We start from the raw sequence: 25,213 nt of genomic DNA, 5'->3' as shown, positions 1-25,213 counted from the left end.
TGAGTCATCAAAAACTTCTGAACAAAGAAAAGCCCAGGACCATATTACATCACAGTGGAATTTTACCAAACTTTCAAAGAAATTAAAGACCAATCCTGTTCACACACTTCCAATTAAGGAGTCTAGTGACTTCAAAGTTTATGTACCCCAGAAAAGTATATTCTGCATGTTAATCCATCCATGTGGGTGTGAGCCCATTGTAAGCAGGATATAGGTGAGGAGTATCTTAAAATGTGACTCACCTCATTCAGGGTGGATCCTAATCCTCTTACTGGAGTCCTATAGAAGAGAATGAATTCAGACACAAATAAAGTGATGGAAACAATAATCTGGAAACAAAGTTGCCTGAAGGAGAAGGGAGATATGCAGATGCATCTCCCTCCACTTCTACCGTTGTTGCTATATAGTGTTCACTGACTGGATTTTTGAAATAGTTGATTCAGAAGGTTCCTCACTGTTTAATAGTTAGTTGTTTTGGAAGAGGGACTGATTCCTGGAGTTTTCTACTCCATCATCTTCCCACTATTCCCCTGTATGCATGCATTTTTACATGTGTCATTGTGTACACATGCCCAGGTTTCTCTTGGGAAATTGTTGGCTGACTCATTGAACCATATTGTATGCAGATATTCAACTGTGTTACAAAATGCCAAAATGACTCCTAAACCGATACACCATTATGTGTGCCAATGTCACTGTATGATAGTATGTATTGTTTCACATCATTTTTGCACATCATGTTGTAAGTTTTTAAAATTTTGGTAAATCTTGTATGTAGGTATGTAATTGTATCACCTTTTAGTTTGAATTTTTATTTCCCTCTGAGCACCTTTCTTTTACTGAATTCTTTCATGAAGTACTTGTTCAATTATCTTGCCCAGTTTTCCTATAGGATTGTATGTTTGTACTGATTTCTAGAAGGTGTTAATATATGCTGGATACATATCCTTTGTCATTTTTATATGTTGTTAAAGTCTTCTCTAACCAGTTAGTGTCGCTTTAAAAATTTTTGTATTATCTTTCATTAACCAAATCTCCTTAATTTTTCTGTTATATATTTCTTTAAATCATATTCATGGTTGTTATTAATTTCTGTGTCTTGTTCTTAAAGAAAAAACAAATGATAAATACAAAATTGCTTTATAATATCTTTATATTCTTTCCCTCAACTTTTTGCATGTATTTAAAAAGTTGACATTTTATTGTGTATATTGAGACAGATGTGCAATTATTTTTACATGCATACCTAATTGTTCCAGGACTATTTTAAAAATTTGTCCTTCCTCCACTGATCTGCAGTACCAATCTGGTCTTATATCATGGATGGCTCTTCCTGTTTCAGCACTCTTTCTTCTTTACATTGGCCTGTTTTCCTATTTGTCCCCTGTCACATACCTTGAGTTGTAATTATAGGATGACCCATATTATGATACAACAGGTGTTTTCTTCTTTTTCAAAAGGGTTTTCACTTTTACCATCCCACTGAATTTCCATATAAAGTTTAGATCTAGGTTGTCAAACTCATTGAGCCTTGCTTTCATTTTTATTTTGTTATCACAGTGCATCTATGTCTCATCTCCAAAAAATCCTTCTCCCATCTGCTTAATCATTTTTGGTTAATAATTTAATATTCCATAATGATCACATTAGGAGGTGGATGAGAAAATTCCATGTACTCAATATGTCTTATTTATCTATAGTTCTAATTTATTTATCCATATTTGCCATATATAGATGGATGGTAATGATTATTAAATATCCATGTCACTACCAGCCAACTTAAGATATACAGCATATCACCAATCGTTTTGATGCCTTCTATGTGCAATAGCAGTTTTCTTTTCTCAGAAGTGAAATATAAATTTTCAATTAAAATAAGCAAAAGCTACACTATTTTACTTCAAATTTTTGATGAGTTTAATACAGAATGTCAAATAACATTCTATGACTCTCATACTATAACTCTACTTCTGACTTTCTGAACACTAGCCCTTCTAAACTCCAGCCTTGCAAAACTACTTGAAGACATATAATATGCTTTTTCTTTCTTATATTTTCTCCATTATAATTTTTTCCATGAAATATTTCTTTTCTATCTTTTGTATTACTGGCTAATTTTTTTTTTAAAGATTTATTTATTTTATTTAATTTCCCCCCCTCCCCTGGTTGTGTGTTCTTGGTGTCTGTTTGCTGCGTCTTGTTTCTTTGTCCGCTTCTGTTGTCGTCAGCGGCACGGGAAGTGTGGGCGGCACCATTCCTGGGCAGGCTGCTCTTTCTTTTCACGCTGGGCGGCTTTCCTCACGCAAGTGCGCGTGGGGCTCCCCCACGCGGGGGACACCCTTGCGTGGCACGGCACTCCTTGTGCGCATCAGCACTGCGCATGGCCAGCTCCACACAGGTCAAGGAGGCCCGGGGTTTGAACCGCGGACCTCCCATATGGTAGACGGACGCCCTAACCACTGGGCCAAAGTCCGTTTCCCGTTACTGGCTAATTTTTACATCTCTCTCAAAATTCTCAAAACACATTCTCTTCTTTAGAGAGCTCATTTGCTCTTTTAAAGTGTCAATTATATGCCTGCTCTTTTTTCTTACATGGTAATGTAATATGTAGCACTGTATTGGTTACAAAAACTTTTTTCTCTCTCTTGCTATTGTGTGATCTACCTAAAGACAAGTTCACCATCACATCTCCATTTAGTGACTAAAGATAAGCACTCAAAAGATGACTATGGAATGATGTTTTGTATAATAACAGCTGAATACATTTTACTCCTTCAATATTTGATTTAATTCAAATTAGTATGTGTTTTTTGGTATTGAGGCATAAAATGATTAGGAGACATGACACAGATTTATGAACCTTACTAAGGAAGCATATAATATTTACACAAATAGTTGTACCTATTACTGTTTTATATAAGTTCATAATAAAGTATTCAAATGTGTAGTAAATTTTAGTTGAAATGAAAGCAATATGGATGGAGGGATTCAAATAATTCTCTCAATAATATTTATTGGGCAATTGTTATATGTCAGACATTCAGCACCATACTGGAAATGAGATCATCCAAATATTCTCATTCCCTGCCATCACAAAGTTCAGAATCTAGAGTGGAAGCCAGGCATTAAAAATTGATGTGATTTTTCAATTGTTTTTACATGGTAAGAGGGAAAATAGCGATTAAAGATGAATTTGCTTCCACCTGGCAGTTTGGACAAGGCTTCTTAGAAATGAAGTACAGAGATAGGACACACTGTTAGACTATTCCAGTGTGAATAGAGTAGGCTAAAATGTCTCATTATGAGGAAGAAATTGAAATGTGAGGAATATAAATAAAACATTAAGCAAGACTGGAGAAACTGGAACTGAGGATATAAGCAAGGGGACATTATTACACCTGAGCCATATAATGTGTATAAAAATTTTTGGAATTAATTTAAAAATAATGAGAAACCATTACAGTAATTTAAATGAAGATCATAAGAGGTAAGATGGGTGGAAGGATGGATGGATACATGCATACAGAAAAGACTGTGCACATGTGCTCAATAAAACCTTGAGAGCATTTTTAGAATCACTATTGAAATTTTGTAGTCTAAAAAATAATGTATCAGGTGATGAAATTTATGACTTTAAGGATGAAAATACTTTAGTCTCCTAGGATGCTCTTCTTTGGTCATCTTGTATTAAATAAGAATTTCCTGGTGGAGCCTGATATCTCAAGGGAACAACCCATGAGCTCTCTATACAATGTGCAAGCATCCGTGCTTCAGGGAAACTGACAACTTCATAATGAAATGTGTCTCTTCTCTAGACATAAGGGGATAAAGAACATCTTTACCTACTATCAAGCTTGTGCTCCTCTAAATACAGCATTTTTATTGCTATTTACTATTTTTCTATCTACAGTTTTGTAGTGTTAAGGCCTCCTAAAGTTATTGGAAGATCAAATGTGTAATTGCTAAATATCTGAGGATTTTCCAAGGGATTATCATAGTCTGGGAAGCCCACAAGTAAATCAAAATATAACAATTCTTTTTTTAAAAAAAGATGTATTTATTTATTTATTTCTCTCCCCCCCCCCCCCCGGTTGTCTGTTCTCTGTGTCTATTTGCTGTGTCTCTTTCTTTGTCCACTTCTGTTCTCAGCAGCATGGGAATCTGTGTTTCTTTTGCTTGTGTCATCTTGCTGCATTAGCTCTCCATGTGGGAGGCGCCATTCTTGGGCAGGCTGCACTTTCTTTCCTGCTGGGTGACTCTCCTTATGGGGCACACTCCTTGTGCATGGAGCTCCCCCACGCAGGGGACACCCCTGCATGGCACGGCACTCCTTGCGTGCATCAGCACTACGCATGGGCTGGCTCCACATGGGTCAAGGAGGCCCAGAGTTTGAACCGTGGACCTCCCATGTGATAGACAGATGCCCTAACCACTGGGCCAAGTCTGCCACCAAAATATAACAATTCTTCAGTAAACATGTAATTTAGGGAAAAGCAGAGAAGAAATTTGGGAGGTGAGCTCCTGTGCTCAAAATCTATCTCTCCCCTAAAGTCTCCTTGGGCATGTTACTGCTCTACATAGTCTCTTAGAGGTCAAGATCTCAGAACAGATCTTGGCATCCAGTGAGCTCTATGTAAATGTCAGTTATTATCATCATGGCCACCAGCCATCTTCTTGACTCACAGTTCATGGGGTCCTGCTAAGATAGCATATTTTACAGCAAACGTGGTTTCAGTTCTTCATGTAAGATATTTAGATGAATCAAGAAACTGATGTTAACACCCTCACTTGATATATGGAGAAACTTATTTCTGAGAAAAAGAAATCACTTTTCAAGGTGAGTGAGTCAGGGACTCACAGTATTCAGATCTATCACCCTACTCTTGAACCTCTCCAGGTAGCCAGGGTTCCAACCCTGGCATTCTCTCAAGATAAATGCAGCACAAAAAGGCAGGGCACATTTCTCTTTTCCAAAACAGGTCAGAGTAGACAGAAGCTTCCTGAGCTCAACATCCAGATCAAACAGTGCATATATTATGCATTTGGTATACTTGGTATAGTTTCCCATTGATCTGAGGGTTCTTTCAGAGGATTACATTGGTGAACACTCCCTTGTAGATAGGACTATGGATTCTCTTCACCCTCAAGTGACTCAGTGCTTAGTGGCTGCTCTTCCAAGCATATTCGATGATATTTAGTGTGTAGATTCTCACTGGCTGCCTGCAAGGAGGAACATGTACCAGGCTGCTTGAGATCGAGAGTGCAAAGAAACATTGGTTACCACAGCTGTTGAAACTGGCAACCTCGACTTTATTCATATCCATTCCTAAACAACCTGATGGGTTTTATGATTTTTTTTCCTGGAATTAAGGCATTATGCCCACTTTCAAAACCCATGTCAATTACTCTTTAAATCTCTACTAAATGCATCATAACTCTCTTCCCTACACCACTATCTAATGATAATGGTTAAATGCTTGTTACATTTCTATTGCTTGCCTTACCTTTTTTGGTTTTTCCTCACTTTCATCCCCTTTCTTCACATGTCTACATATTAATACTTACTTGCACATGGTTATTCTGAAGAGAGGGTTCACAGAGAAGGCCTGCAATCATTTCACATCCATCAACCCTCCAACTTGAAATCCTGTGGAGGTATGTCCTCATTGCTGTAATTAGGTTTTGATGAGAGAATATATGGTTGAACCTATAAGAACTTCTACTTATTTTGGGGCTTGATTGTTTCTTCCTAGTAGCCAATGGAGTTCTTGTTTGCAATGTAATTTTAATTTTATATTCCTGATATGTAGTGTAGGACCTTGGACATAATATCCATTCAATAATTAAGGATGGATACATTAATTGATTTCATGTCCAAAGACAAATAATTGTCATGTTGTTTTTTAAAAGAGATATACAGTACTTTAAAATGTGCTCTAAAAAAGTTTGTAAATGAATAGAGCTGCATGTGAAAATTAAGTAGAATATATAATCTCAAAAAAACAAGCTTTTCATTTGTTCACTCATATATATATAATATATATATATCCATTTATTTTTTCTGGGTCTTAATAGAGCTCTATTTGTTCACTGTTCTTCAGTCATTTTTTGTTACAAAATGCAGTCTTAACTATTTAACTGTGCTTAAACAAAATGGTTCATGTCATGCAAAAGTAATATTTTATGCACTTTTTTGGGGATAGGTGGGGTGGCTTAGTCCACAGACATGGTTACCTGTCTTTTTTAAGGAATAAGAGTTTTGTTTTTCTTTTTTATTGCTTTTGTAACTAGTCAATGCTAGTTTCACATGTGGGAAAATAATTTCTCTCTCCTGGGTTGGAATAAGTCTCTGGGGCAAAGAAGTGGTTTTCCATCTTGTACCCTCCTTGACTATTGTCCTTTCTTACTCACCCATAGCATGGTGAATGTCTTGCCTGCAGTTGTGATCTGTGTCCTGGGGAGGAAGAGCCAACAGAAACCTTTTCTCTTAAAGGGTCTCTTCCATCACTAGGCTTATCTGCAAAGCAATTTGGGCTGGAGTTTGCCTGCTGGTCCTGCCTCATCCCTTGGAACTCTAAAAAGTCATTGTCAATGACACCCCACATCAGTGTTCCTCCCCTGCCATAGTTGAACCCCTCTGTGATCCAAAACTTCTTCAAAAATGAAGTCTAAAATATTTCCAAGTACAATTAATCAGAAAATGAAATATTAATGATAGTCTTAAAGATTAGAAATAGAATACATAAAAGTTTAGAAAAACTAAAATAAAGTAAAAAATAATTTGGGGCATTAAAAATGAAAAATATAAAAAATTTTTTTTGATGTTTTGCCTTTCATCTCTCTAATAGGTATTGCCCTGTGTGTGTGTACAGTGGCAAGACAATCTCTTCCATTCCTTCCTCAGTGTCTACAAACTCTTTTTTTAAATTATATCTTCAAAGTTTTAGGTCACAGTAAAGTCACATATAAAATACAGGGAACTCTCATATACCTAACATCAAACCCCTTTCCCCCTTCCTCAGAATGATTTTTTTTACATGTGGATGCTATATTTGCTGCAACTGATTTACAGATATTTAAACATAGCTACCAATCATGGTTCCATTATAGTTTACATTATCATTCACATTTTAGACTATGCACTTTTATAAATTTTTGGTTACAGTATGATTTACATTATGGTTTATATTGTAGACTGTACACCTTTATAAATTTGGGTGATATTTAAAATGGCCAGTATCCATCATTGCAGGATCATTCAGAACACTTCCATTGCCCCCCCCCCAGTAACCCCCTCTTTTAACTATTCTATTCCTCTCTCCCCTTCCCCTTAAGGTGGGAGGGAATTCTCCAGGGCATGCATATAGGTTACATAGATCTGTTCAGATGTTTGTTGGGTATTGACATAGAGGGTAGAGTATCACATGAAAACTGAGGGAATGCTGAGTTCCCATTCTGGAAAATCCTGTCACACTCTCCAATGGAGCAGCAACAGTCCCCCAAGTGCAAGGGCACAGAGAAGGATGGTCCAATGTTGGGCCCTTGATACTGATGACTATGTTTATGAGCCTGTATGCTTGAATTTTCAACTTGGCCTAGAGCTGCAGGGTACCTAAGAGTTACCTCCTAAGAGCCTCCATGTTACTCATATGTGGCCACTCTCTAAGCCAAACTCAGCATTACATTCCCCCCATCAAGGGACATGACTCCCAGGAATGAGCCTCCCTGGTGCAGAGGGATTACTGCTGAGCACCAGCTGGTAATGCAACTAGAAAAAGACCTTGAATAAAAGGGGGAAATGATAAAGACAAATGAGTTTATATGGCTAAGAGTTTTCAAAATGAGTTGGGAGGTCATCAGAAGGCTTGCGCTTATGCACATCTCAGCAGGATCTCAGAGATAGCCAAAGTAGATACAACCCCAGGTAGTGGTGCTCCTTAGGGCTATGGAGACACCTAAGCCCTATGGTCATGGCAGATGGCTCTGCAGTTTTTTGCTTGCCAGTGGGTCCAACTTTGGCATTTGTGCTCCTGAGTGCAACAGAGTTGGACACAGATATGACCTCTCTATGCATGCCTCTTCTGTCACTTTTACTGAACCTGTGGTTGGCACTGGGGTTGGTGTATGCTCAGGAGCCTTGAATCTCTGCACTGTCTATGTGCCAGCTGGGCCCTGAACTTCAGCAGAGTTGCAACACCTACTGTCCATTTCATTGGACCCAGGTCAGCTAACGGAGGTGATGATAGTCAACCATCTCACCAGGGAACCCAGAGGGTCTACAGCTGCAAGCGGGAGAATTCCATCCATCAGCCATGTGGGATCTAAGCCCCCTCTCAATTTAGAGGTGGAGTGGATATCACCATCTCAGGGTCCTCAGGATGGAGGAATAAAATATGGATTAGAGTGGAGAAAAAGAAAAGAGTCATTGTCTTCACCAGTGTCTATTTCAATGAAGCTCCTCCTGTCCCTTGAAAAGAAAAGAAACTGTTTTTGCTTGGGAAACTGAGGGGATAAACCTTTTGAAGGTCCCTGACAATTGTCAGAAACCTCCCTGCCCATCAAAGGTGTGTCTCCCTGGGGAGAGTTTTCTTCCAAGATGTTGGTGCTGATGTGCTATGAGGTGGTGAGCAGAGTCAGCTGTGATGACTGGCAGTGGCCTGGCTGTGCTGGGGGTGGGGTGTCTGTGGTGCACCGCATCTACTTTCCTGAGAGCTCACTTTGAGGGATCTGGGCTTGAGTGAGTTGTTGCCTTTCAGCATGCCCTTAGGGCTGTCAGGGACAATGCCAGACTGTGGAGGACTGTGGGCCACCCTGGGAACCATGGGCATTCAGGTTCACAGTTATGTCAATTGGAGGATGTGTCAAGGCAGCATCCCACACAGCCGGCCTTTTCTCTCTAAGTGTTAGAAACAGGGGACCTAGGCTCTGTGGTGCTCTTCTGTTCACATAAGGTCAGTGAGGAACTTCCCCTGCAAGTGGGAAGCAGAGGGCAGTGGCAGGGGAAGTCTCTGTCTCAGGGAATTCAGTGGTGTAGCTGGTGAAGCTGTCAATGCTGTCAATGCTTTTCATGTCCATCATGATCTCGGTGTGCACCAAGGCCAGCTGCTCTGGGGGCAGGCCACCTCTTCCACCTCAATCTCTTCCTCAAACGCAGATGGTCTGTTCCTGGTAGTCTGGGTTTAGGTGAGAAGGAGGCTATGTCTTGGGGATTTCATTGTATAGCATCTCCAGTTTCTGGTCACTTAGGTGCTGTGGCTGAAGGAAGGAGTGTTGTTCACCTGCTCATGGGATTCCTTTTGGCTAACTTTCTGGTGCTTATTCTCCTAAGACTTGTAGGAACTTGTTTCAGACAGTGCCTTCCCAGCCCACCTCTACAGGCTGGGAGACAGTTAATAATCATTGGCTGAGTCCTTCATATTGGCCAACTCTCCTGCCTTCTCCACAGCCGCATCTCTCAGTTCCATACATCCACCGAAGGCATACCTTAAGTTCATAGAATGATGCTTCCATTCCTCTTTGCCTGCTTCAGAGCCTCTCTTCTTTTAATTGCTTTATCCTGGCATTTCTGCTCCTTGTAAAACTCAGAAAATTTGTTTACAATGATTGGGATGGGAAAGGCTATAACCAGGATCCCAGCAATACAGCAGAGGACACCCATGATTTTCTATCATAGTGTTTTAGGGTAAATGTTACCATAGCCTATAATGGTCATGGTGATGGTGGCTCACCAAAATGATGTGGGGATATTGGTGAATTTGGTAGCATCTTCATCTTTCTCAGCAAAAGATGACAGGTTGAAAATATCATGATCTCCATTGCCAAAAACAGTATCAATGAGTCAAATTCATTGTAACTCTCTTTGAGGGTGAAACCCAGATACTGCATGCCTATTGGATGTCTTTTGAGTTTTAGGATTCTCAGGATATGCATGAATCAGAAGATCTGAGCCACACACCTCATGTTCTGGAACTGTAGCATGCTTTTGTTGGATTCCATCAGGAAAATGGTGACATAGTAATGTAAAATAGCCAGCAAATCAATGATGTTTAGTGGGCCTTTAAAGAACTTCCATTTATTGCATGAGGATAGGAACAATAAAATGTACTCCCACAAATCAAGCAATACACACAGCCTCCACATGTGCTAACTGGGATTGTCATTTGGTTGTCTGAATTCATCTGTTTCCTGCAGCTCCTGTAATGTATTTAGTGATAAAGTAACGATGGAGTGTGAAATGAATAGGATAGACATGATGGCTAAGATCTTCGAAACTTTTAGTCAAAGGAAACTGGAAAGTCCAAGGTGGACAATTGGTAGATTGCAGTTTTCTTTGACTCCAAAATCAGAACCACAGTGAAAATCATTTTATATTTCATGGCTTTGAAATTACTAATCAGTTCGGTTTTTCCAGCAAGTCCCAGTTTCTTTCTTTCCCAGGGCAGTAGGTATAATCAAACTCTTCTCCCTCTTGGTCTCTCATTGCCTTGGGCTCGTGCCTCAGTTCTTTATTCATTTGCTCTTTCTTTTGATGATATCTGGCTTGACAGCAGGACTCTAAATAAATCTCATCAATTCTCTAGTAACCAAGCTCTTGGTCAAAAGAGAGAGCCCACATTTCTTCCATCATGTGGAGTTTCCTGTCCAGTAGAAATTTAAAATGGAAGTGAAGGTTCCTGGATACGGATCAAAAAAATATTCCTTCTCGTTCAAATTATAGTCATCACACACTTCCAGGAGGCTCCCATGGGTGTTGCACGCTTAAAGCTTCCCCAAGCATGTCCTCGGTAGCCAGTCAACATTCTCCACAGAACTTGGCGGTTGAGGCCCCTCCTTTGATTTTGACTCTCCTAGAACACGTTTTGCTCCTAAGGATGCCCACTGGTTCTGGTGGAAGAGACAGTGTCGACCTTGAAGTCTTCCTGTTTACCCAGGGGGAGCTTTTCTGCCAATTCGAACTAGACAAAACCTCAGAGCTAGGGTCCTTCATAGAACAAGCTATGGGAAGATCAGCTGAAACACTGTCCCTTGGAGACAGGCATCTCTACAGGCGCAGGTAGCTCCACAGACCCGCTCAGCTGAGGCACAGCCTCGGGCATCACAGAGGCTGTGGGATTCCCGCTCCCGCTGGGCATCCCCGCGACGATTCCCTTCGCTAATGATTTGTCACTGGAAAACCCTCCCCTCCACAGAGGAGAGTCTCCCTGGCTGGAGATCCTGCGGGGTCTCCCCCTTGTCTTTACGGCCCTGACTCTGGTTCACCGTCTCTAGGAGGAAGGCTCAAGGAGAGGTAATGGGAGAAAGCTAAGGCACCCTTTAAAAGAACAGTAGTCTTCCTCGCTCTTCACCCCTTCCCCACGTGGGACTCCCTGCCGAGAAATCCAGCGCAAGGAAGGAGCTGAAGTGGGCAGCGCAGCCGAAGAGCTTGGCAGCCCGAGGCTCAGCAGGGACTGCTGTGTGTCACTGCAGGGAGGCTGTGTGTGTGCAGGGATCAGGCTGGGTGTGGGGGATGAGGCGCAGCGCTTGGGAGCCTTTCCCCACCCTGCAGCTCACCGACTGGGGCGCACAAGATATCCATTTATTTTTTAAACAGAGTTTCTGGACTAGAGGGGTTTCTGTTTTAAATTTTACTACACTGTGTAGATGCATATCTTTAAAAAGAAAATTCAAACAAAACCACATCCCTCTTACAAAGACCTTCTCTTTTACCCAATTATATCCAAATAAGGTTTAATGGCATTTAAGGTCTTTGAAAAATTGACTCAAACTTATCTTTTTTTTAAATATATGAGAACCCATTTAACCCCACCACCCCCACCCCAGCACCCCCCCTCCCCCCCAGCAACACTCATTCCCATTATCATGACACATCCATTGCATTTGGTAAGTACATCTCTGGGCACCTCTGCACCTCATGGTCAGTGGTCCACATCATGGCCCATACTCTCCCCCATTCCATCCAGTGGGCCCTGTGAGAATGTACAATGTCCGGTGATTGCCCCTGAAGCACCATCCAGGGCAGCTCCAAGTCCCAAAGATGCCTCCAAACTTATATTTAATTACCATATCCTGTTATTTGATTTAGTCCATATAGGCAATAATCCCTTCTAAATTTAGTACTTGCTCTTTTAATTTTTTTCTATATTAGAGAAGTTGTGAGTTTACAAAACAACCATTCACAAAATACAGGGTTCCTATTACCACTCTACTACCAACACCTTGCATTGATGTGGAACATTTGTTACAACTGATGACAGCATATTTTTATAATTGTTCTATTAACTAGAGTCTGTTGTGTAACATAGCATTCACTGTGTAGTATATTTCCAAGGATTTTTAAAAATTGTATTCTGTTACTATGTATACTATCTAACATTTCCCCTTTTAATCACATGCAGAAATGTATTTCAGTGTTGTTAATTGCACTCACAATGTTGTAGTACCATCAACACCATCCATTCCCAAAACCTTTCCATGATTCCAAATAGGAACCCAGTACCCTTTAGGCTTTAAATTCCCATTTCCTATCCCCACCTCCTCCCCTGGTAACCTATATTCTAGATTCTGGCCCTAAGAGTTTTTTTATTATAATTATTTCAACTTAGTGAACTACTCACTTTTTTTTTTTTTTTTTTTTTACTTTCTATGCCACCCTATAGAGTCACCTCCATTTCTAGACTTATTGCAATTCTTTAGGCCTGGATTTTTAACTCTGCATCTCTGTAAGAGCAGGTTGTCAGTTCACCCTAGAACTAATCTCAAATATAGCATTCCATGGGTTACTCAAACTCCTCTGCATTCTCATAATACATTGCATGCATAAATGTGATCATGAACTCTCTGATGTATTTCATCATCGTATCTACCTAATCTGCCTATCCATTTGGTAGATTTTCCTAATGCACTATATTTCTCTGGTATTTATATTTCTCACAGTTTCTACAAAATGCCATTACCTTTACACTGAAAAAGTTAATGGACATGAAAATGTGGGGAAAACTTCAATCTTTTGTACATTTTAGCTTTATAATCACTATGACCTTTTGTTTTGTCCTCAAGATAGATGGAAAACCTATGGCAAATAGATTGTGTTCATGGAATAATCAAAGGTATCACACAGTGGTGTTCTCTACTTTGGCCTTTTCTCCTCACCTATTTCCAAAGTTTGATTTTCCAGCACTAAGTCTTGTCATGGATTTGACATAAAATCCCTGAGGTTAATATATTATATGACTTGATCTTTCAGACGCAAAATGAGAGTAATGTAGTGAACCAATGAGAGTGCCCTCCCTGGATTCATTCTAATAGGGTTTTCAGACAAGCCTCAGTTGGAGCTGGTTCTCTTTGGAGTCATCTTGTTCCTTTACCTCATGACCCCTATAGGCAACACTACTATCATCTTGGTGTCCATCTTGGACTCTAAACTCCACACTCCTAAGTACTTTTTCATCTCCCATCTTTCCCTCCTGGACCTCTTCTTCATCAGCAGTATCATTCCCCAGCTTCTAGCAACCTGTGGGGTTCAGATAAGTCCATCACATCTGGAGGCTGTGTGATTCAACTCTATGTCTCCCTTGCACTGGGCTCCACTGAGTGTCTCCTCCTGACTGTGATGTCCAATGATTGCTATGCTACAGTTTGCTGTCCTCTACATTATGCTTTTGTCATGCATCATCAGCTCTGCCATGTCTTGGCCTCTATAATGGCTTAGTAGGGTGGCTACCACATTGATTCAGTCCACACTCACCCTTCAGCTTCCCTTTTGTGGTCATCACCAGGTGGATCATTTCTTCTTTGAGGTCTCTTTACTTATCAGGTTGGCATGTGTGGACACCACATTCAACAAGCCTGAGTGCTTGGTGGCTAGCATATAATGCCTGGTGGCGCCTTTGTCACTCATCCTAACCTCCTGTGGGTACCTGGCTCAAGCAATTTTGAAGACCAAGTCAGCCATTGGAAGACATAAAGTGTTTGGGACTGCTCTTCTCACCTGTTGGTGGTCATCATCTTCTATGGAACTATCACCTTCATGTATCTGCAGCCAGCCAAGAACAGAGCCAAGGACCAGGGAAAGTTTATTTCCCTCTTCTATACCATGGTGACCCCCATACTTAACCCACTCATCTATACCCTGAGGAACAAGGAAGTAAAGGCAGCACTGAAAAAAGTTCTTGAGAAACTATGATTGAGTGGGACATGATTATCAAGAAACATTTAGGAGAGAATTACTACGGGTGAATCATTTAATGAATGGTGACTCAATAAATAATTTGACTGTGTTCATGATGCTATCAATGAGATTCAGTAGAAGAGATTAAACTAGAGCTTGAATTTCAGAATCAGAACAATCTGAGTTTGAGTGCCCATTTTACCACATAAGAGCTGTGGGACTTGGCCAAATTGCATAACAACCATTACATTATCTCTAAACTGGGCTGTATTCTAGGATCTGAAATGGAACAGACCAATAAAAAGAGATCACTGTTCTAAGGATTTACTATTTTTAAAGCTTGTTTTTATAAAGTTTATTCTACTTAAGAGTCATAGCCATATAATAGATGGCCTATAAGTTACTACAAAAGTATTAAAATTTTTATTTTGCAAAGATCATGTGTTCTGACCAGTTGCTCACGACAGAAAGAGCAAGCCCTAAACTTCAGCGACATTGTCCTATCAACTATAACTATGGATTCCTGAGCCTCTCAGGTCTACTATGTAAGCCCTGTTACACTCTGAGTTCACCTCTAATGCTGCACCCCACCCCTAGTCCTGTATTAGAATTTTCTGATTTTTTACATTTCTCCCCTCACTAGGTTTTTGAGAAGAGCAAGTACATTATGATTTAATCACAGGTTAAAATAAAACTTTTACATATGGCTTTACAATGACTCCCAGCTTTCCCTTTAAGCCCAGGCCTTTTCTCTTCAAAACCTCATGTTAAATTATGTATTTCTAGGGCAGAGCAAGATGGCATCTGTGTGAGTGCACCTCATAATCTCTCCTGAAAAGAAGTGTGTGGGTGGGGTTGGAGTCCTGCCAGAGTAGGCTGTTTTGGGGGCTTGCAGGGCCAGAGCTGTCTGGACATTGATTTGGAGAGACAGTGACAGGAGTGGTGCTTGTTAGAGGTAGAATTTTGGGTTTCTGACATGGAGGTCAGAAGTTGTGGGCAGGACCCTTCCACCTAGGGCTGGTGGCTGCAGTGGTCCCAGAAAACTGTTGGTTGTGCAGTGGTGTTCTCAAACCCCATGTTTCCAGGGTATGTGGTTCTGGGGTCCATGTCCCTAAGCCCCCATAGCCCATGCTGCACAGACCCACATACCTTGAGTCTGCAATATCCCACCCTAGTCTTCCCATTCCCAAATCCAGTGCTCCCTGAGGTTGTAATTACCCTAGCCCTCTGGTTTTGGACTGACTCTGTGAGTGCAAGAGATTTAGGGGGAGACATGAAGGGGACAGGTGAGTGGGTTGAATTTTCTGCCCCCCCCCCTTTTTTTTTTTTTTTTTTTTGAGCTTGGAAGAGCATACCAGCTGGCTTGGGGAGAGCCTGGGAAGAAAGGAGAGGTGACTCTGCTGAAAAAGCCCAATTTACCTAAACACCCTGAGATAGGAAACTTGGTCTGGGAGAAGGATGAGTCAGAATATCAATTAGCCCTCCCCCAGCACACCTAAGGGAGAGGGGCCATAGGATGTGCTTTCCAAGCTTTCAATAGCATATTTGGGGTTCCTGGTGAGGTGTAGGTGCTTTCTCATGGGAAATAAAGAGTCATTGTCTTCTGTGTTGAGTTGATTCACCAAGGACCTACTTGAACCTCCTACTGAGCCCCTCACTCAACTTTCCTGCTGCCCTGGAGGAGAGAGAAATGAGGAAGGGAGAAAGAGGGAACTTCAGATTCCTAAGCATTTTATTTCACCACAAAGAGGATTCCTAGCTTGAAATTTTGGGTTTTTTGTTATTGTCATTGTTTTGTCTTCTGGTTTTTCCTTCCTCTTTACCCCCCAAAGTCCCTTTTTCTTTTCTTTTCATTTCTTTCCTTTTCTTTCTTTTCTTTTCTTTTTTCTCTTTTTCTTTTTCTTGCTTGCTTCCCCCCCCTTTTAAAAATTTTTCTTCCTTTCTCTTCTTTTTTTTTTTTCTTGTAGTAGGTGCTGCAGGGAGCACTTCACATTTGCTGTGTTCCTCATCCTCCATTTCCTCTTTTCTGTGTGTACTGATTTTGACCACCAACACTATCCTCTTTTCTCTACATCTTTCTGTCCTCCATCATTTATTGTTTCTCTTACATTCCACCTCTTTTTGCTTGGCCCCCAAATTTTCTGACTTTTTATTTCTAATACTTTTGTTCTATTTTCTGTCTTTTATTCACTCTTTGTATTATTGTCTTTCTTTTCTGTTTACCTCTCTCCTGAAAACACTGGCCTTTTAATTCATACTATGCTCCCCCTCATATTCAGTTGACCTGTCTCATTATAGACACTCTACTTATTGTTATAACTATATACAGCTTGCATAAGTCTAATATCTATTTTCCTAGGTCTCACAAGTTTCCTCTGTTAACGTATACTATTATACATTTTCTTTTCTTACTCATTTTGCTTTCCCTGACCCTAATATTTCCCTTCAAGTGAACTTAGCCAGCAACAAGAAAATAGAATAAGAAGAATAAAGTGACAAAGAGAAGACATAACACATATGCAAAAACAACTAATTAAGCCACAAGACTAGACAAAAGAAGCTAAGGAATTGATGAAACCCAAGATAAAATGATGACCAGACAGCAACAAAAAATTACAAACCAAACTAATAATCAGGAAAACAAGGCCCAACCCAATGAACAAATAAAAAAAACAAGCAAACAGGAAGAGGAGCAGAACATCAAACAAGTAAAGTTCTCAAAACATATTAGTGACTGATTTGATGAAGTAAAGGAGATTAAGAATATGAAGAAAATACTTGGAGAGACTACAGAAGAAATTGCAATCATATTTAAAAAGATAACAGATTTGATGGTGAACAGCACAATTCAAGAAATCAAAAATACACTCTCAGCAAATAACAGCAGATTTGAAGAGGCAGAGGAAAAAATTGGTGATGTGGAAGACAGTACAACTGAAATCAAACAGATAGTAGAACTGATCAATAAAAGATAGAAAAAATCCAGTTAGGACTTAGGGGCCTGAATGACAATGCAAAATGCACAAGCATGCATTTTGCATTCCAGAAGGAGAAGAGAAGGGAAAGGGAAAGAAGGGGCTTTGGAGGAAATAATGGCTGAAAACTTCCCAAATCTACTGAGGGACATGTCCAGGAAGCACAACACACCTCAAACATAAATCCCAACAGGCCTACCCTAAAACATATACTTGTCAAATTATCCAATGATCAAGACAAAGAGAAAATTTTAAAAGCAGCAAGTGAAAAGAGAACCATCACATACAAAGGAGGCTCTATAAGATTAAGAGATGATTTCTCATCTGAAACCATGGAGGCAAGAAGGCAGTCGTATGATATAGTCAAGGTACTAAAAGAAAAAATTTCCAACCAATAATACTATATCCAGCTAACCTAGCCTTCAAAAATGATGGAGAGTTCAAAATATCCACAGATAAACAGAAACTAAGAGAGTATGCCAACAAAAATCCTGCCCTTCAAGAAATACTATATTGAGTTCTGCAGGAAGAAAGAAAAAAACAGGAGAGGCAGAGTTGGAGGAGAGTGTAAGAGCAATTAAAAGACAAAAAGAGAAAAAAAAATCAAACACATGACTAACACAAATCCAAAGAAAATATGGCTAATATAAATAATTCCTTGAAAGTAATAACATTGAATGTCAATGAATTAAACTCACCTGTCAAAAGATTCAGACTGGAAGATTAGATAAGGAAATATGACCCATCTATATTCTGTCTACAAGAAACAAATCTTAGAACCAGGGATTCAAGAAGGTTGAAAGTGAATGGCTGGAAAACAATCTTACAAGTGAACAATAACCAAAAAAGAGCAGGAGTAGCTATATTAATATCAGACAAGATAGACTTTAAAGGCAAAACAACTGTGAGAGACAAAGATGCACACTACATATTAATGAAAGGGATATTCTTTCAAGAACGAACAGTTATAAACATTTGTTCTCCTAACAAGGAAGCTTCCAAATATATGAGGCAAACACTGGAAAAACTAAGTGAAAGAATAGATGCCTCAACAATTACAGTGGGGGACTTTAATACACCACTACCAACTTTGGACAGAACATCTCAAAAGAGAATCAATAAAGAAACAAAAACTTTGTACAGTATATTAGAGGAGCTGGACCTAATAAATATATACAGAACATTACATCCAAATACAGCAGGATATACATTTTTTTCAAGTGCATATGGATCATTCTCCAAGATAGAGCATATGTTAGGCCACAAAGAAAGTTTCAATGAATTCAGAAAGATTGAAATCATACAAAACAATTCCTCTGACCACAGTGGAGTGAAGCTGGAAATCTGCAAGGTCCAGAGGCCCAGATTTCACACCAAGGTATGGAATTTAAACAACACACTCTTAGAAAAACAGTGGGTCAAGGAGGAAATCTAAAAAAGAAATCAATAACTACCTTGAAACTAAAGAAAGTGATAACACAACATATCAAAACTTACAGGAAGCAGCAAAAGAGGTACTGACAAGAAAATTCATAGCCATATATTCATACATCAAAAAAGAAGAAAGAGCAAAAATTGAAGAAATAAATGCACAATTGGAGGAATTAGTAAAAAAAAAAACAACAAAAAACAAAAAACAAAATAACCCCAAAGGAAGAAGAAAGAAATAACAAAGATAAAAGCAGAACTAACTAAAACAGAAAATAAGAAAGCACTTGAATAAATAAACTGTAGCTGAGCGAGAGGGTTTTGTCCTCGCTCAGGCCCAAGAGTCGGGGGGGGGCTTGCTCCTGCCGAACCACCGACGGGGGGTGCCCCAAGAGGGAGCACCGGTTCTCCAGGCGTGGGGGACGCGCGGTTGGGGAAAAACCACGGAGACCGCTTGAGCGCAAGAACAGGTCTGCTTTATTGTGGAAGTACACTTGGTTATATAGGCAGGGAAGGGGGTGGAGTATGAAGGGGAGAGCAGGGCGGAGGGGTGGCTGCGGATTGGCTAAAACTGGGGGGGCAGACCTCTGGTAATACGCCGTAAGCAGTTACTGGGGAAGAGGGCAGATTGTAGGTTGGCAATAAGGGCGGGACTGGTGGGAAGGATGGCGGGGGCTGAAAGGGGAGGAGGGGTGGAGAGAGGCGGTAACAATTGCTCCTTTTGTTTTAAAAGGAAATAGAGGCAACAAGTTTTGGTGCGCATGGTGGGTGTGAATGGCTTGGCGTGCGCAGCAACAAAAGACAAGGATTAGGAGGAAGAGTAGGAGGAAAAGGAGGTTATAGGGACGGGCACGGGGATAAGACAAGGGGTGGGGGGAGACCACGAGGACCGGCCGGTCGTGAGCGGACAGCATAGCATCTGGCCAGGACGCATGTGCCCGCCATTAGGGTCGGCGCACGCGGGCGCCTGGTGCGCGCCGAGCCTTGCCAGCGAAACGAGCCTGTGATGCCCCTGTACCCCTCGCCCGAGGGGGAGGAGTAGTTGGGGAGAAGTAAGGAGAGGAAGACAAGAAGCTATAGGCGTGTGGTCTGGAGTAGGTGGAGAAACCTGTGGCAGCGGGGTTGTGTCCCCCCCACTCATAAGATGGAAGGTTCGTGCGTCCAGTGAGGTTGGCGACATCAGTAGTGAAAGAGGGGGCGGAGGCGGTTACGTTCGAGGCGAGGAGCCTTTTTTGTTGCCAGAGGGAGAGGGTCCAATTGAAGGGCTGGTGACTCGGGTTGGCAGTGGCTGGGAGAGCGAGGGAAGCCAGGACGAAGAGAACAGCTGCGAGGCTGTGTAGAGGCATCATCTGACGGTGCGGCATCTGTGGAGAAAACTCCTCGCTCTCCACACTTGGTGAGCAGGCAGCATGAGGGGGGTAAGGAGAGCGGGGTAAGGGTCTGAAACGTTTTAAGAAGGGGCGTTCCTTGATGATGGCTGGTGCTGGATCCGGGTGAACGGGGCGACCTCTGGGCCGTATCCACTGTCAATGTTATCTCTCACCGAAGGCATAGGGTGCTGATCATTCGGTGGAACTAATGGGTCAGTGGCGGGCCGGATGCAGTGCCCAGGAACCCAGAGCGGCTGCGGCTCAGAATCTGGAAAGACGCAAGCAAAGCCCCTCCCCTGTGCTAGGAGGGGAGCTGGATCTTGCCAACGATTTGTGGCAGGGTCTTTCCAATGGACAAGGGGAACTTGCGAGGGCTGCCACATGGGTCCCCAGTGTTTATGGGTGGGGGAGAGTCCATGGTCATCGAAGGTTAGGAGATTGTGATGAATGAGGCAGGCAGTCACGACGTCGGTGGGGGCCTTGTGGGGAGAGGAGGCCCTTTCTTTTTGAATGAGTAGCTTGAGCTGTTGGTGAGTGCACTCGACGATTCCTTGCCCCTGTGGATTGTATGGAATGCCAAAATGATGCGTGATGTGATACATCTGCACGAAGCTGGCAAAGGCGGCACTGTGATATGCTGGTCCGTTGTCTGTCTTGAGATCCCATGGAATTCCCATGAACAAAATAGCTTGGCGAAGCGCCTGGATGCAGTGTTTAGCACTTTCCCCCATAAGAGGGACTGCATAGCACAGATGTGAAAAGGTGTCAATTGCCACATGAAGATATTTGAGGCGGCCAAATGCACTGACATGAGTGACATCTAATTGCCACCTTGAGTTTGGGCGGAGGCCGCGGGGGTTAACACCCTGAGGCTGCAAAGGCCCAAGTGGCAACAATGGCGCGCAAGTCCGACACGCGCGCACAAGGTGTTTGCAGGTTTCAATGGGTAGGTCTGGGAAGAGCTTCTGGATGGACCGCGCAGAGAAGTGAAATTGGGAATGCAGAAGCTTAGCTTGGTTGACAAAGTCTCCAAGCCACGGTCCATCGATAGAGTCTTCATGAAGGGTGACTGGGTTTATTCAGCGGGCAGACACTGAAGTGTCGGCAAGGTCATTTCCTTGAGCTAGAGGCCCCGGAAGGCCCGAATGGCTTCTGATGTGAGCAATGAACCAGGGCTGCTGCCATTCTTCAAGCAGCCGCTGCACGAAGGCGAGCGCCCGATCGATGCTTGAATCACTTGGCAGGAAAGTGGCAAGCGGGAGGCTGCGACACACCTGAAGAGTGTATAGGCTGTCAGTAAAGATGTTGAGGGGCTGGTTTGGGTGGAGATTGAGGACTGCAGCGACAGCTAGAAGCTCGCCTACTTGAACAGAAAAGTCATTTGCGAACAGCAGTTGTTGTGGCTCAGGAATCTCAGGAGTGTAGATGATGGCGGCAAACGCCATTTTAGAGGCATCTGTGAAGGCAGTGATGGCTGAAGGGATTGGGTTCCGTGCGGGCAGTGGACGGAACGGGTTGGAAAACGCCAATTGAGACATTCCTTGTAGCAATTGGTGATGAGGATAGTGGTTGTCAAAGGAGCCACGAAAGAGCTCTACTAGGCTCTGCATTTGGGCATTGTTCATGATGAGGGAGGTAACTTCTTTGGTATCTAAAGGCCAAACAATGGTGTGTGGCGGGATGCCATACGTTTGTATGGAGAGAAGTACTAAGTCAGTGGCCAATGTGATCCAGGCCCTTATAAAAGGACAGATTTTTGGGAGTTTGCTTTTTGATGTATGTAGAAAAAGGAGAGGGCCATCTTGCCACAAGAGACCTGTGGGAGTGATTGGTGTTGGCAGAACTAAAGCCAAGATTGGAAGGGTGGGGGAGAACCGCTCTAGGTGGCACTGTTGCAGGGCGGCGCTGACTTGTTGGACAGCTTCTCGAGCCTCAGGAGTGATGATGATGCTGCGAGTGGTCGCCGTTGGAGGGCTGTCCCTTGTCTGCAAAAGCTCGAAGAGAGGCTGCATTTGCGCTGTTGTGATGGGAAGCGCCGAGCGAAGCCAATTGATTTGCCCGCAGAGCTGCTGGAGCTCAGTTAATGTCATCTTCGGAGAGAGGTGGATTTTTGGGCTTGTGGGCTGGATAAACTGATGAAAATGAAAGCCTAAAAATTGGAAAGGAGGCTGGAGGTTTATTTTGTCAGACTGCACAGTAAGCCCGAGGCTGGAGAGGTTTGTTATTATTGCCAAGAGCAGATCATTGAGGAGCGCACTGGAGTTCGCTGCTAAAAGGAGGTCGTCCATGTAGTGGAGGATGTATGTGTGCTCCGGATTGAACTTGGAGCGCAGCGGCTCAACAGCATGGTTGACATACAGTTGGCACATAGTCGGGCTGTTGCGCATGCCTTGGGGCAATACGTGCCACTGAAATCGCTGAGCTGCGCCTTGGTTGTTGATGCATGGGACCGTGAATGCGAATCTCAGACAGTCCTGGGGGTGAAGAGGAATAGAGAAAAAGCAATCCTTGATGCCGATGGTTGCCGCATGAAAATGCTGGGGGACTGCGGTGGGATGCGGGCATCCTGGTTGAGGTGACCCCATAGGCTTAATATGTTTGTTGATCTCACGGAGGTCGTGGAGAAGGTGGTATTTGCTGGTGTTCTTCTTGCTAATGACAAAGACTGGTGAATTGTAGGGACTAGTGGACGGCTCTATATGCCCTGCTGGTAGCTGTTCTTCGATGAGGGCAGAGAGAGCTTGCAGCTTGTGAGCTGGCAAGGGCCACTGCTCAACCCAGATGGGCTCCTCTGTGTCCCATTCCAGAGGGATAGGGTCAGGTTTTGCGATGGGAGCAGTGGCCCCTATAAGGGGGGGGGGCAGCGCAGCTGAGAAGGCTTCTGTGGTGATTTGGGCCTTTAGCTGGCTGAGGACATCTCTTCCCCATAAGATGGTCTGGACTGACGAGAGGACGAGTGGACGAATTTGGCCTTCGTGGCCTTCTCGGTCACTCCAATGCAGAGGCTGGGATGTTTTCCAGGAGGCAGCGGCTCCTGTGGCGCCGATGACTTGAGGGCCGGTTTCGAGGGGCCAGTGATTGAATGCGGCGATTTCGAAGGGAACACAGGAGACTTCAGCGCCAGAATCCAGAAGCCCATCAAGCCATTGCCCATTAATCTTAAGCTCTAATGAGGGTTTCTGGTGGTGTGTGATGGGCATTGTCCACATTATGGCTTGGGAATTTTTCTGGGGGCCTCTTGGGGGTGGGGCTGAGGCCTGCCCCGCTGGAAGTTTAAAGGCTGCTGGGAACCTTGGGCAGAACAGCAGTCGCGGGCCCAGTGATAACCTTTCCCACAATGCAGACACGGCGTAGAAGGGCCCCTTGGCCATCGCATCGGCGAGTCTGAGCGAGGCGCTGGGCCTGGCTGGGAGCACTCGCGGACGAAGTGGCCGGGCTGGCCGCACCGAAAGCAGACGGAAGTGGGGCTGGATGAAACAGCCATGGCAGAGGCAAAGGCAGCGGTGAGTGTTTTGACTTGTGGGTCGACGTCACGGCAAGCAAGGACCCATTCGTGCAGAGCTTTGTCGCGTATGGGAAGGACTACAGCCCGGAACGGCGCAAGGCACCCGTCTATAATAAGTTCTTTGGCCAGCGCAAACTGGGCATCCTAGCTGGAAATCTTCTGCTGACAAGCTTCCAGGACGCGGGCGACAAACGCTGGGAAAGTTTCATTGGGGTCCTGAAGCAGCTGCGTGAGCTTGGTGGGCTGCTTGGTGGAAACTAGAGAGAATGACCGCTGGACGAGGACTTTTACCCGATGCCAAAACCCTGGGTCAATTTCAAGATAAGAACGAGGGTTTGCATAATTGTTGGTACCCGTGTATGCGTCGGAGGGATCGAGGACGCCGGCTTGGGCATTCTCCACGATTTGCTGGTCAACAGCTGCTTGGTAATGGGCACGCCATTCAATAGACCCGGCGTCAGGATGGCACGGGCTAGTGCAATCCAGTCATATGGGAGAACGAGTTGGGTCCCCAACTCCTCAAGTAGTTGCTGCGCATAAGGGCTGCCAATTCCATCTTCCTTTACAGCTTTGCTGAGGGTCCTGACCTCTTCCGCTGTAAAGGGTAGCCAAGTTTGGGGTCGCTGCGGGGTGGGCTGCGGATTCAGTGGATACAGCTGAGGGGTTTGAGGAGGCGTGGCACCGGGGACCGATGGAGCAGCCAAGGCAGGTGAAGGGCTATTGCCGTACGGCGGCGGCAAGAGATAAGCAGAACACGGGTGAGAAAATGGCGGCTTAGTGGCTTCCGGGTGACAACAAAATGGCGGCAGGACCCTTCCGGGCGCCGGCCAAGATGGCGGAGCAGCTACATCCGGCGGCGGACAAAATGGCGCGGGGGGCGCTTCCGGTTTAGCAGAAGGTGGCGACCCTGCAGTTTCCGGGCCCGAACTGGATGCTGACTGGGCAGGAAGAGGCGGGTAGAGGCGGGAGGAGGAGGATACTGGTGGAGAAGAAGCCGGATGCGTGCCATCTTGGGCAGAAGTGGGGGAAGAAGGCGGAAGTCCGCCATCTTGGGGAGTGGCAGGAGTGGTTTCTGTCTGCTGCGGGGAGCTCGGGCGGGGAGGTTCGCACTCAAGAGCAGCAGCAAGTTGGTTAGACAGAGAGTCAGTGTCGGCAGACTCATCAGGATCACAGTCTAGAGGCCGTTTGGGAGAAGCTTCATAAACGGCTTTGGTCGGAGTGCCAAGGAGACAAGCGCGAATGGCCACGAGAACGGGTAAGAGGCCTGCTGGGAAGGTGCATTTCTCGTGCTCCATGGCGGAGGTGACTCGATCTATGAGTCACGAGTATGTGTCCGGGCTCCAGAGTTGGCAGGTGGCGAGCCACGGATTAAAAGGGAGCAAGAGATCCCAGTACTTTTGGAGCTGCCGCAAGGAGACACGGACTCCATTGGCATCGAGCAGGGCAGCGAGGGCCCTGACTTGCGGCGCCTGACGCAATGACAAAGAGGCGCCCATGACGGGATAGGGACGGGACGACGGCGAGGGGTCCCTTGGGGCTCGTCTGGGCGAGGGGTCCCTACCTGGAGAGGAGGACGATCACAGCAGCAGCAGCAGCAGAGAGGGGCCAGGGGAGGAGCTGCCACGTTGGGCACCAGTTGTAGCTGAGCGAGAGGGTTTCATCCTCGCTCAGGCCCAAGAGTCGGGGGGGCTTGCTCCTGCCAAACCACCGGCGGGGGGTGCCCCAAGAGGGAGCACTGGTTCTCCAGGCGTGGGGGAAGCGCGGTTGG

At 44.0% G+C, this 25,213-nt stretch overlaps 1 long non-coding RNA gene and 1 pseudogene across 2 annotated transcripts in view; one reads left to right on the top strand and one right to left on the bottom strand.

The window, feature by feature from the left end:
- LOC139438562 (uncharacterized) overlaps positions 1 to 25,213 on the top strand; it is a 150,470-nt gene that overhangs the window by 102,368 nt on the left and 22,889 nt on the right. The gene's annotated exons all lie outside the window — the stretch shown is intronic.
- LOC131277863 (potassium voltage-gated channel subfamily B member 2 pseudogene) lies at positions 6,288 to 10,987 on the bottom strand (annotated as a pseudogene).

Source organism: Dasypus novemcinctus, unplaced genomic scaffold, assembly GCF_030445035.2.
Source record: "Dasypus novemcinctus isolate mDasNov1 unplaced genomic scaffold, mDasNov1.1.hap2 scaffold_69, whole genome shotgun sequence".
NCBI lineage: Eukaryota > Metazoa > Chordata > Mammalia > Cingulata > Dasypodidae > Dasypus > Dasypus novemcinctus.
The sequence above is the reverse complement of the archived record's forward strand: the minus strand, read 5'-3'. Positions and strand labels throughout refer to the sequence as shown.